Here is an 11208-nt window from a genome sequence, read left to right as displayed (position 1 = left end):
CTATACTCATCAAAGTCAATCAAGGAGGAAGTAGGGTATTACCTTCATTAAGAGGGCCCAAACCTCGATAAATATCGTGTCCCTTGTCTCTTGTTACCATCGATCCTCAGACGCACACTTGGGGACCCCCTACTCGAGATTGGCCGGTTATTTACACCGACGTTGGTGCTCTCATTGAGAGTTCCACTGTGCCATCGACAGAAGGTTCGATGGCCAGTTTGATCATCTACAATGATGCTGTTTTGGAGTAGACTTTCCTCCCCGGCCAAATTTTCGTATTCGATGGCTTCGCACTACATGCCAACTCGAACAGATCGACAGCTACGCCCTAGTCATTAGATCAGTTTCGGTAACCTAAACTATGTCACTGATATCTGAGGAGACTTGATCTTCGAAGGGTTTGTGGCCCTAACCGTCACTCTAGACTTAGATCCGGAGCAAACCATCAGGTCCGAAGATGGGAGTGTGAAGCCCACCGGACTCTCCCACACAAATCGCATTATCGAGGATCTAGAGGCGATCATGTCCACGGCGAACTCGGAATCAGCCCAGGTTCCCCCTACCATTGAAAGGCTGGATTCGCCCCCGGACTCTATATCTGAGCTCTCGAAGTCCGTGCCAAATAAGCAAGCCAGGAGGCTTGCACCCCGGCCAGCCCCGCGGACTCTCGCTTCCATGTCCAAACCTCACTCTTAAACAAGGACCTAGAGTTAATGCGATCCCTCGCTATTACAGAGGAATCACTTCCAAACTGCGCGCAACCCGGACTAGGGGCTGAGAGCGGGGAATTTTACGGCCCAGTCAGCACCCACTTCATAGCCACTGTCGTAGACTTAACTGACATGCTAGATTACGCCTCCGAAGACATCGACGCATGGACAACTATGCCAGAGACGAACAAGGCCAACACCCGACGATTACTAGACGTTGGACGACCGCCTCCACATACGATGTATACATGGTGGACACACCCAAAGAGGATGACGATGCAATCAGGAAAGATCCGGTGGGGGACAAACCTGATGAGGCACCACTGAAATGTCGATGTCATCGACGCCGTGCAAAATTGTGTCGTGGCAAAGATAGTAATATCGGCACCGGAGATGATAACACTCCGGAGGGTGCCGAAGAGCCCGAAGCCGCCATTGAGCTGACATCCCAACAAGACGATTTGGGAGAGGGGCAAGTCAACCCCGACGATCCAGTCGGGAATGAGGACTCAGAAGATAGTAATTATCTACCACTCTCCAAAGACGATGTGAGCCTCGACGATGAAGGCTTCGTCATGCCAGAGGAACCACTCGAGCAAGAGCGCTTTAAGTGCCAGCTAATCGCCACTGCTAGATGTCTAAAAAAGTAGCAGGAGCGGCTCCAAGCCGAACATGATACACTCAACGACAGGTGGACCCAAGTCCTAGCCGCCGAAGAGTATGTCCTTCAACGCCCAACAAAGAGTTATCCAAAGCGTCGACTACTACCACAATTTGACGATGAAGCCCTCAAGCCCATACCATCAAGACATGACCGTGCCTATGAACTAGATCGGCCACCACGTGGGCGAGATAAAGCAGCCACCTACGCGGAACACCAACCCACACGAACTCGCCGTAAATGTAGAGAGACAGCGGCTCCAGGGCACACCTACGACCTTTGTCAACACCTGAATAATAGAGCAGGCCAAACAATATCAATCTATGGATCAAAGGGGTGTGCCCCAACACGGGAAGACGAGCATCGTGCTTGGCCTGACAGGCATAACCTCACCAAGCCCAAAAACCGCATACGGACTTCATCTGAATTGCATTGTGACGTCGCCCGGTATAGAGGCGCCGCACACCACTTATGCTTCACCGATGAGGTGATGGAGCATGAGTCCCCAGAAGGGTTTAAACCCGTGAACATTGAATCATACGATGGAACGACGGATCCCGCAGTATGGATTGAAGATTTCCTTTTTCATATCCACATGGCCCGCGGTGATGATCTCCGTGCCATCAAGTACCGCCCCCCCTAAAACTCAAGGGACCAGCATGGCACTGGTTAAACAGCCTACCAGAAAACTCTATTGGTAGCTGGGAAGATTTGGAAGATGCCTTTAGAGACAACTTCCAATGTACCTATGTTCGGCCTCCAGATGCCGATGACCTTAGTCACATTATCCAACAACCCGGAGAGTCAGGTCGGAAACTCTGGACCAGGTTCTTAAGTAAAAAGAACCAAATTGTCAATTTTCCGGACGTCGAAGCCCTCGCAGCCTTTAAACACATGATACGGGACGAATGGCTCGCCAGACACCTCGGCCAAGAAAAACTGAAGTCCATGGCATCCCTTACCACACTCATGACCCACTTTTGCACGGGAGAAGACAACTGGCTCGCTCATAGAAGCAATAGCACCAGCGACCCTGGAACCTTCGAAGCCAGAGACGGCAACAGCAAGCCACGACGCAACAAACACAAGAGTTGAAGCAACAACGAAGATACCGAAGATACAGCGGTTAACGCCGGATTCAGTGGCTCTAAACCCAGTCAGTGGAAGAAGCCATTTAAAGAAACAAAGATGGTCCATCCAGTTTGGGTAGAATAATCGATAGGCCTTGCCAAATTCGTGGCACCCCTGAGAAGCCAGCCAATCATACCAACATAAATTATTGGGTCTTTAAGTAGGCAGGTAAGCTAAACACCAAACATAAGGGGAAAGGGCCGCCCAACAAGGACTACGATGAAGAGCCTGGCACACGAACACAGGGGGACAGAAGAAATTTCCCCCCGAGGTCAAAACGGTGAATATGATCTACGTTACTCATATCCCTAAGCGGGAACGCAAGCGCGCATTAAGGGACGTCTATGCCATAGAGACAGTCGCCCCAAAATTTAACCCATGGTCAGCCTGCCCGATCACTTTCCATTGCAGAGACCATCCGACCAGTATCCATCATCGAGGTTTGGTCGCATTGGTCCCCGATCCAATTATCGATGGATTCCACCTCACGCGAGTCCTTGTGGACGGTGGCGGCAGTCTTAACCTGCTTTATCAGGAGACTGTCCGTAAAATGGGTATTGATCCATCAAGAATCAAGCCCACTAAAACCACCTTTAAAGGAGTAATACCCGGCGTAGAGGCCTGTTACACAGGATCCATAACGCGCTCATGCATTGCTCAGACGAACCGCCTTCGCCCGTTTCAATGCAGTCCCGCACTACGCTTCTCTAAAGCTCAAAATGCCTAGACCATGTGGCGTTATAACAGTCGATGGAAACATGGAGCGCTCCCTCCGTATGGAGGAGCATACCACGACCCTCACAGCCGAAGTACAGGGTGGCCTCATTAAGCCGAATACTACATCAGCAGTCAAGTGCCCGGACACTGTCAAACGAGTCCGGTCTACCCTGCAGAAGGGAAGTCCGTCTCGCCCAGAGCTAGACTAGCAATTCAGCCTCCGTCAAAACCCCAACCTGATAGCAGCATACGTACCGTGCATACATAATTACGCACTAAAGATACCATAGGCTAGGGCAGAGGCCTACCAAAAATAAGGTCCACAATACGTTTCGACCCTATTCGGACCCTCATATTCTTCCTTTTCTTTTTTTTATTTTTCAGGTTCTTTACAACCCACATCACTTTTCGATGGTACCCAGGGCCTTTCTTCCCGGCCCCTTATGTATACTCATTCGTTTATCCTCTCAAAGGATCACACACCAAGGCGACAAGCAGCGCAGATGTGCGGCAGAGTATCCAAAGGATCATCAAGATCATCTTCCCCTTTTCAAGACCTGTATACTGCTTTCCCTTGTGCCCGACATGTAAAATAGCCTAGATGCTTATCGCATCCTCTGTAAAAATACGTTTTGACGTATCAATCAGACTGTAATGGAAACAGTTTCGCCCAACTATGTTCGGTATTGGCTTATTTCCTAATCTATATTCCCTCTTTATGTCAGATTGTTGTATGTACCTCGGCATGGTTCAAATCTCCAGGGGCTTTATCCAGCCACGCATATTTTTCAAACAAAATAAGTCTAAACACTTTTATAGTATGCTTCGGCGTCCCGAATATGGCACTATATGCATCGGCTTCGAATCACGTCTTTGGTCAATTGTTGGGTTTCCCTGCTCCTATGATTACCACCTTACGTTCCGCTTGTTCGGCTAAGGTAGTAAAGGGAGAACTACTGCGATTGTGTTTCTGATTCATCCGGTCAAACACCTCAGTAGAGAAAGCCGAAAACTGACTGTCATGATGCGGCGAGAGCTGGTCAGCAATTCGACGACCGACTAAATCTCTAGTGATTTCTTCCGCGTATTACATGAAGGACTGGGTCTTTCTAGTCACGTGCTTAAGGCATCCAAGTTCGGATAGCCGCACATGCACCAGGGGCTATCTCCCAGTCCCATTGTCAAACTCCTATGGCTAAGTGAGAGTAATAAAGCCGCATAGTTCGATTGCCTGGTTTGCCGCACTAACACCTTCTTCACGGACCAAGACATTGGGTCAAATATGGTTGTGTGCTACCCCGAACACCCTCGTAGTATCTACGTGGGGACTGAAGCCGACGGCTAGCAAACTCTCATGGGTAAAGCCAGCCGCACAGGAGGAAAAACACTTTAAAATAAAGAGCATAAGTATATTACAAAGCTTTGGCTCATACAATGCATGGGCAGTCCAGATACATTCACTCGCATATGATGTCCTTTGAGCACTGGCCCTGTATCAAGCGGGCACCCTCCAGGACGTCTTCAAAATAGCGCTCAAGCGTGCGATGATCCTTGCCTCTGGGCGGACCCTCAACCGCCATGATGGCGGCCTTCATTTTCACCCAGTGCATCTTGACACGGGCAAAGGCCAGTCGCGCACCTTATATACATGACAACCGCTTGACCGCATCAATACGGGGCAACGCGTCAACAAGTCACTGCTCCAGGCCAAAATAGCTGTCGGGGACGGGTTCGCTCGGCCATAGTCGGACTATGACTTCCCTCATGGCCAATTCAGACATCCTATCCAGCTCGGACCACTACGCCATCTGGTCATTCAACAGTGCTGGACGCTCCTGCACCACGAACTGTGACCAGAATAGCTTCTCCGTCGTGTACCCCTCCTTGGCCCGGAAGAACTGCACAGCATGGGTGGCACTCTTTGGAAGATCCACAAAGGCATCTGGAGCAATCCACAGTCGAGTGAGCAAGACATACTTCTCATTGCCGAATTTACTCTATAAAAGAAAAGACTTACCAGCCGCTATTTGTTTGGCCTCCTTCATCTCTTCACGCACTACTCGGGATTCGGCCCGCGTTTCCTCGGCCTCCCTAAGAGCCTTGGCAAGGTCGGCCGCCTGGGCTGTATTCTTCTCCTCTAGGGACTCACACTTTTTGGCGGCATCCTTGAGCGCCTGCTCCACTTCGATCACCTGCTCCTCGTATTGGCAGTGGACGACCTGCTCAGACTTCATGACCTCGGCCGCTTTATCAGCGGCTGCTTTGTTCAATCTCACCTGATCCTTGGCCTGGGCAAGCTCATGCCTAAGGGCCACGACCGTAGAAGCACTGCCTTCAATCATACACATAGTAGCACACAAGCTTTGACTCAAGATATGCATATTAATACAGGCATGAACGGAATATTCTGAAACATACCTTGGGCTTCATCAAGTTTTTTATTGATACAGGCGAGAGCCTCATCGGCTAGACCCAGCTTACGGCTGAGCTCGGATACTTCGGCGGCATAGGTGGTTGCCGCTAACAGTGAAGCCTGCTTCTCAACCTAGAAAAGTACATTATCTCCTGCAATATTATCGATCCTTTGTTCACCCTTTTTCAAAAGACGACCAGAGTCTCAGGGGCTACTATCTATACACATGCATCTTTTCATATGAAAAGCGGTCAGGAATATTACATCGCATAACTCGAAGCCTGTTAGCAGGCTACTGACGGCCTCGTTCAGCCCGCTCTTGGTAGACAGAACCTTTTTAATCACCACACCCATCAGAGTGTGGTGCTCCTCCATGACGGAAGCATGTTGCAGTGCCTCCATCAGTGTGTTCGGCTCCTCCAGATTAGTGGAGCTTGCCACGGAAGTTTGCACTCCCCCCTCCCTTGCGGGGGTCACCTATTCGATTCCGGAGCCACTTGGGTGCCCGGAATAGTGTTCAGCTTGGGGCCGGACTGGTCAAGGCCATCGTCGTTAGTCTCCGTGGGGATTGCTCCACCCATGTTTTCGGCAGCCAAGGTGTTAACCTCTGGTGCCGCTTCGACGGCCTTCCGTACCACCCCGTGGCCCGGAGAGGCCCTTCAGGACAACATTTTGGTATCGTCCGTGGTGATAGGTGGGGAGGCTTGCGAGGGAGACTCTCTCTCCATCATCCCCGGTTGCAAAGAATTCCCCTCTAATGATTGTTGGGGGAGATCGCAGGCCGGACTACACCATATAACACGTTAAATTACAGTTATAAAGATTGGGCGTATGAAAGGCACCGTCATACAATTTCGGTGCGGCAAGGGGCTTTGGCCTGGGGCTCCACATGGGAATGGCGTCAGCATCCGAATATGAGCCATCCAGAAGGGATATCTTCCCCCTCCTGGGCGCCTCCGCTTCTGGATCTATAGAGGTCGCCCTCTTCTTCCTTCTCCCCTTAGGGGGAGAATCGTTCTTTGCCTTCTCCTCCTCCTCTTCATCTTCATATTCCTCATGGGAGGAGTGAGTTTCGGTCTCTCCTGACACTGCGTCCGAAGTACCCTCTCGGCGAAGGCCACCTTTGGCCTCCTTGCTCTCTTTCTTGGCCTTTTTCTCCAGCGCCTGATAGGGCGCCGGAACCAGCATCTTCATTAATAGAGGATCAGTTGGGTTCTGGGGGAGAGGAGCTGGACACCTGATCCGCTCCGCCTTCTTTGTCCAGCCCTGTTATAAGGAAAAAGTCTCAGTACACCCCTTGCTTGATTAAGGAACTGAGTTGTGTTCGGACATATGGCACTTACCGGAGAAGCCGGATGATTGCAGTAAAGGCCGATGTCTTCGGACATTTGTGGCCACGACTTTTAAGTCTTGAAGCGCAGCTTCCACATTGCTTGGTGCATCATGCCAAAGAATCGTTGCAGGGTCCGCGGCCCTTCCGGATTGAACTCCCATATGCATAGAGACCGGCAATGGCAGGGAAGGGTTCGGCGGATGAGCATCATCTGGGCCACATTAGTGAGCCTGGTGCCCTTCTCTATGATACTTTTGATGTGCTTTTGCATCCTCAACACCTCGTCAGATGATCCCCAGTCTAGACCCTTGTTGGTCCATGATGCGAGCCACGGTCGGAGTGTGGATCTGAAAGCAGGAGCAGCCACCCACTTGGTGCCGCGAGGTTCGGTGATGTAGAACCACTCCTGCTGCCACGTCTTGACGGTCTCCACGAAAACCCCTCTAGGCTAGGTGACGTTGGGGAGTTTGCTCACCATGGCGCCGCTGCAATCCGCGTGCTCTCCGTCGACCACCTTCGGCTTCACGTTGAAAGCCTTGAGCCACAAGCCAAAGTGTGGGGGGATGTGGAGGAATGCTTCACACACGACGGTGAATGCCGAGATGTGGAGGATGGAGTTTGGGGCTAGATCATGGAAATCTAGCCCGCAATAGAACATGAGACCTCGAACAAAGGTGTCAAGGGGAAACCCTAGCCCGCAGAGAAAATGAGGGAGGAACACAACCCTCTCACCGGGCTCTGGTGTAACGCCTCGGACACAGCCGCCGGTGGTCGTTACTCCTGGCGGGATCTAGACTGGCCCACAGATCAATACTAGTCTTTTCTGCGCACTTTGTCCTCACTCGTGCGCACCCGGGAGAAACTTCCCGGCCGGTCACCCATCCTGACACTACTCCAAGCTGAGCACGCTTAACTTTGGAGTTCTGTCCGAATGTGCTCCCGGAAAAGAAGGAATTCCTTATTGATATGAGTAGTCTATCATCCCTAAATAAGCCAGGCCATCACATACACCCCCACTCAGAGGAACCGACGTCCGCGTCGGGCCACAGGAACGTTCCCTCTTGGCACATATGTCTGTGCATCCAGTCCGGTACATGTACCATGCCGTGTGCCACGACGGGTCACAAATGGCATGAAAAACATGACCGCGCACCTGTCCGCAAACATCCGTGTAACCGCGAGGGTCGGCTCTGATACCAACTTGTAACGCCCCAGACACACGCGTCGGTGGTTGTTACTCTTGGCAGGATCTAGACTAGCCCCACAGATCAATACTAGTATTTTATGTGCACTTTGTCCTCACTCGTGCGCACCCGGGAGCAACTTCTCGGTCGGTCACCCATCCTGACACTACTCCAAGTTGAGCACGCTTAACTTTGGATTTCTGTCCGAATGGGCTCCCGAAAAAGAAGGAATTCCTTATTGATATGAGTAGTCTATCATCCCTAATAAGACAAGCCATCACATCTGGGGTGGGGATAACCTGCTCTTTGGCAGGGAGCCTGTGTCTGATTTCCGCTGTCAAGTACCTCCCGTCCCAGACCTCCTTGATGTCCTTCTCCGTGATGGAGGAAGCCATCCCCTTGCCCTGCGCGCTGGATCCGGAAATGGCTGGAGTGTTTGGTGGGAATGGAAAAGATTGAATCTTGGGCGCTGGAGCTCGAGGGCGGATGGGCTATGGGATAAGAAGGCATGGGGGAGAAAGATGGATCCTTATCCTCTTATAAAGGCAGTGAATATCAAGCGCCCCCACGGGCCGTAGAACTCGCCTATTCCCAAGGGGTCGTGTAAACAGCACGATTGGATTACCCAAACTAGAATTGATGAGAATCCCGCAATAAGGGGACACGATCTCTGTTTTGACAAGACGCGTCAATAGAGGCCGTGCCTCGAGGTGCGGAGTGGGAGGCCACAAAGCGGTTCAAAATAATGATAAGGCCAGAACATAACATCTCGCCGAAAAAACTGTCAGTGTGCATGACTTGTTTTGTTTAAGTATTTTTGTCTTCTGGTTCAGGGTTGTAACTGATTATACAGAGCCGGATATAGTTCTTTTGTTAAGCTACTTTGGAGTATTTGGAGGAGTAACCCACCTTGCAATGCCGAAGACAATCTGCGCGCCCGACACATCGTCATTGAAGCCAGCTTCAGGGGCTAATGAAGGAGTCCTGGATTAGAGGGTCCCCGGGCGTCCGGGCTATGTGACCTGGGTCGGACTGATGAGCCGTGAAGATACAAGATAGAAGGCCTTTCCCTATGTCCGGATGCGACTCTCCTTTGCATGGATGGCAAGCTTGGCGTTCGGATATGAAGATTCCTTTCTATGTAAACCGACTCTGTACAACCCTAGGCCCCTCTGATGTCTATATAAACCGGATGGTTTAGTCTGTAGGGGCAATCATAATCATATAGGCTAGACATCTAGGGTTTGGCCATTACGATTTCGAGGTAGATCAACTCTTGTAACGCCTATACTCAACAAAGTCAATCAAGCAGGAAGTAGGATATTACCTTCATTAAGAGGGCCTGAACCTGGGTAAATATCATGTCCCTTGTCTCATGTTACCATCGATCCTTAGACGCACAGTTCAGGACCCCTTTACCCAAGATCGGCCGGTTTTGACACCTACATCAAATAGATCTCCAAGAACATCAAGGAGAACATTGTATTGAAGATCAAAGAGAGAGAAGAAGCCACCTAGCTACTAGATTTGGACCTGTAGGTCTATGGTAAACTACTCATGTTGTCATGCATCATCGGGGGCGGCAAGGTTGATGTAGAGCCCCTCCGTGATTGATTTCCCCTCCGGAGAGTAATGGAGAAGGCCTCCAGATAGGATCTCTTGGGAACAAAAACTGCAGCAACGGAAAAAGTATTTTGGGTGGCTCGCTGATGTTCGTGGAATATTTGAGAATTTATAGAGGTGAAATTAGGGTTGTAGGTGCCACGAGGGCCCACAAGCCTAGGGCCCCCTGGGGTGTTCCTCCCAAGCTTGTCGCTCCCTCGTGGCTCATCTGGCCTTCTCCCGAACCTTCTAGGGTCTCTTCTGGTCCATAAAAATTTAATCCAAAGTTTTTTTTCCATTTGGACTCTGTTTGATATTGATTTCCTAAAAAGCCCAAAACAGGCAAAAACATGCAACTGGCACTAGGCACTAAGTTAATAGGTTAGTCCAAAAAAATGATATATGATTGGAAATGATTGCATATAAAACATCTAATGTTAATACTATAATAGCATGGAACAATCTAAAATTATAGATATGTTGGAGATATATCATTGGGGACACAAGAGATTTCTTGTATTTGATTGCAGGGTTGTTTGCAAGAGACCATCTCCATCCTATGCCTCCCTTGGATTGATAAACCTTATGTCATCGACTTGAGGGAAAATTTCTATTGTCCTACAAAACTATGCGCCTGGAGGCCCAACGCGAGTCTACTAGAATAAGTTGTGTAGTAGACACCACTTCACAACCTAGGTTAAACAGGGTTATTCCTTTAATAGAAAATGGAACATTCCTAAGAAATAAAGATTGGGGTTGGGCTAGAATGGAAATGACATGATCTTGGGAAATATTTGAGAGTAATGAACCAGTTGGGAGAAGAAGGAAATATGATCTTCACAGGTTTCTAGTCCAGAGAACTGCTCGAAAAGAAAAATCAGAGCAAAAACCAAAGAAATTCAAAAGAAAATGAAAGGGCCATAAATTTAGGTGTTACAAACCTACCCCCTTAGGAAAATATCATCCTGGAGATTTGGTTGCTCAGAGAACAAGTATCTGTTTCCTTTATATGTCCTGGAGATTTGGTTGCTCAGAGAACAAGTATCTGGAAAATATCATCCTGGACATAACTTAAGGAAATTGTGTCCAGCTCGGGTATCTGTTTCCTTTATATGTTGTTCCCCCTGAATTTCATATAATCTGATTACCCTACTCTGGCTAGTTTTCTTCACCTTACCCAAAATTTTGATGGGTCTTTCCTCATATGCCAAACCTTATGCTGACTTTGATTCTTTCATATATGTCGACTTAGCTGGGGTGGGGATATATTATCATACCTAGGAGATAATTACTTTCCACAAGTTCGGAGTGATTTTAGATTGACATATCACTCTTTGATTTGTCAATGGTAATATCCAATGAATCCGTGAATAAATTCCAGGTGGGCACGAAACTCTTTTTAATTCCTACCATCATGTTACTCAAATAAATGCATGTCTTCCGGCTTCAACCAATTT

This window comes from Triticum aestivum, chromosome 5A (assembly GCF_018294505.1).
Source record: "Triticum aestivum cultivar Chinese Spring chromosome 5A, IWGSC CS RefSeq v2.1, whole genome shotgun sequence".
In the NCBI taxonomy this organism is placed as follows: Eukaryota; Viridiplantae; Streptophyta; class Magnoliopsida; order Poales; family Poaceae; genus Triticum; species Triticum aestivum.
This window is presented reverse-complemented; position numbering follows the sequence as displayed.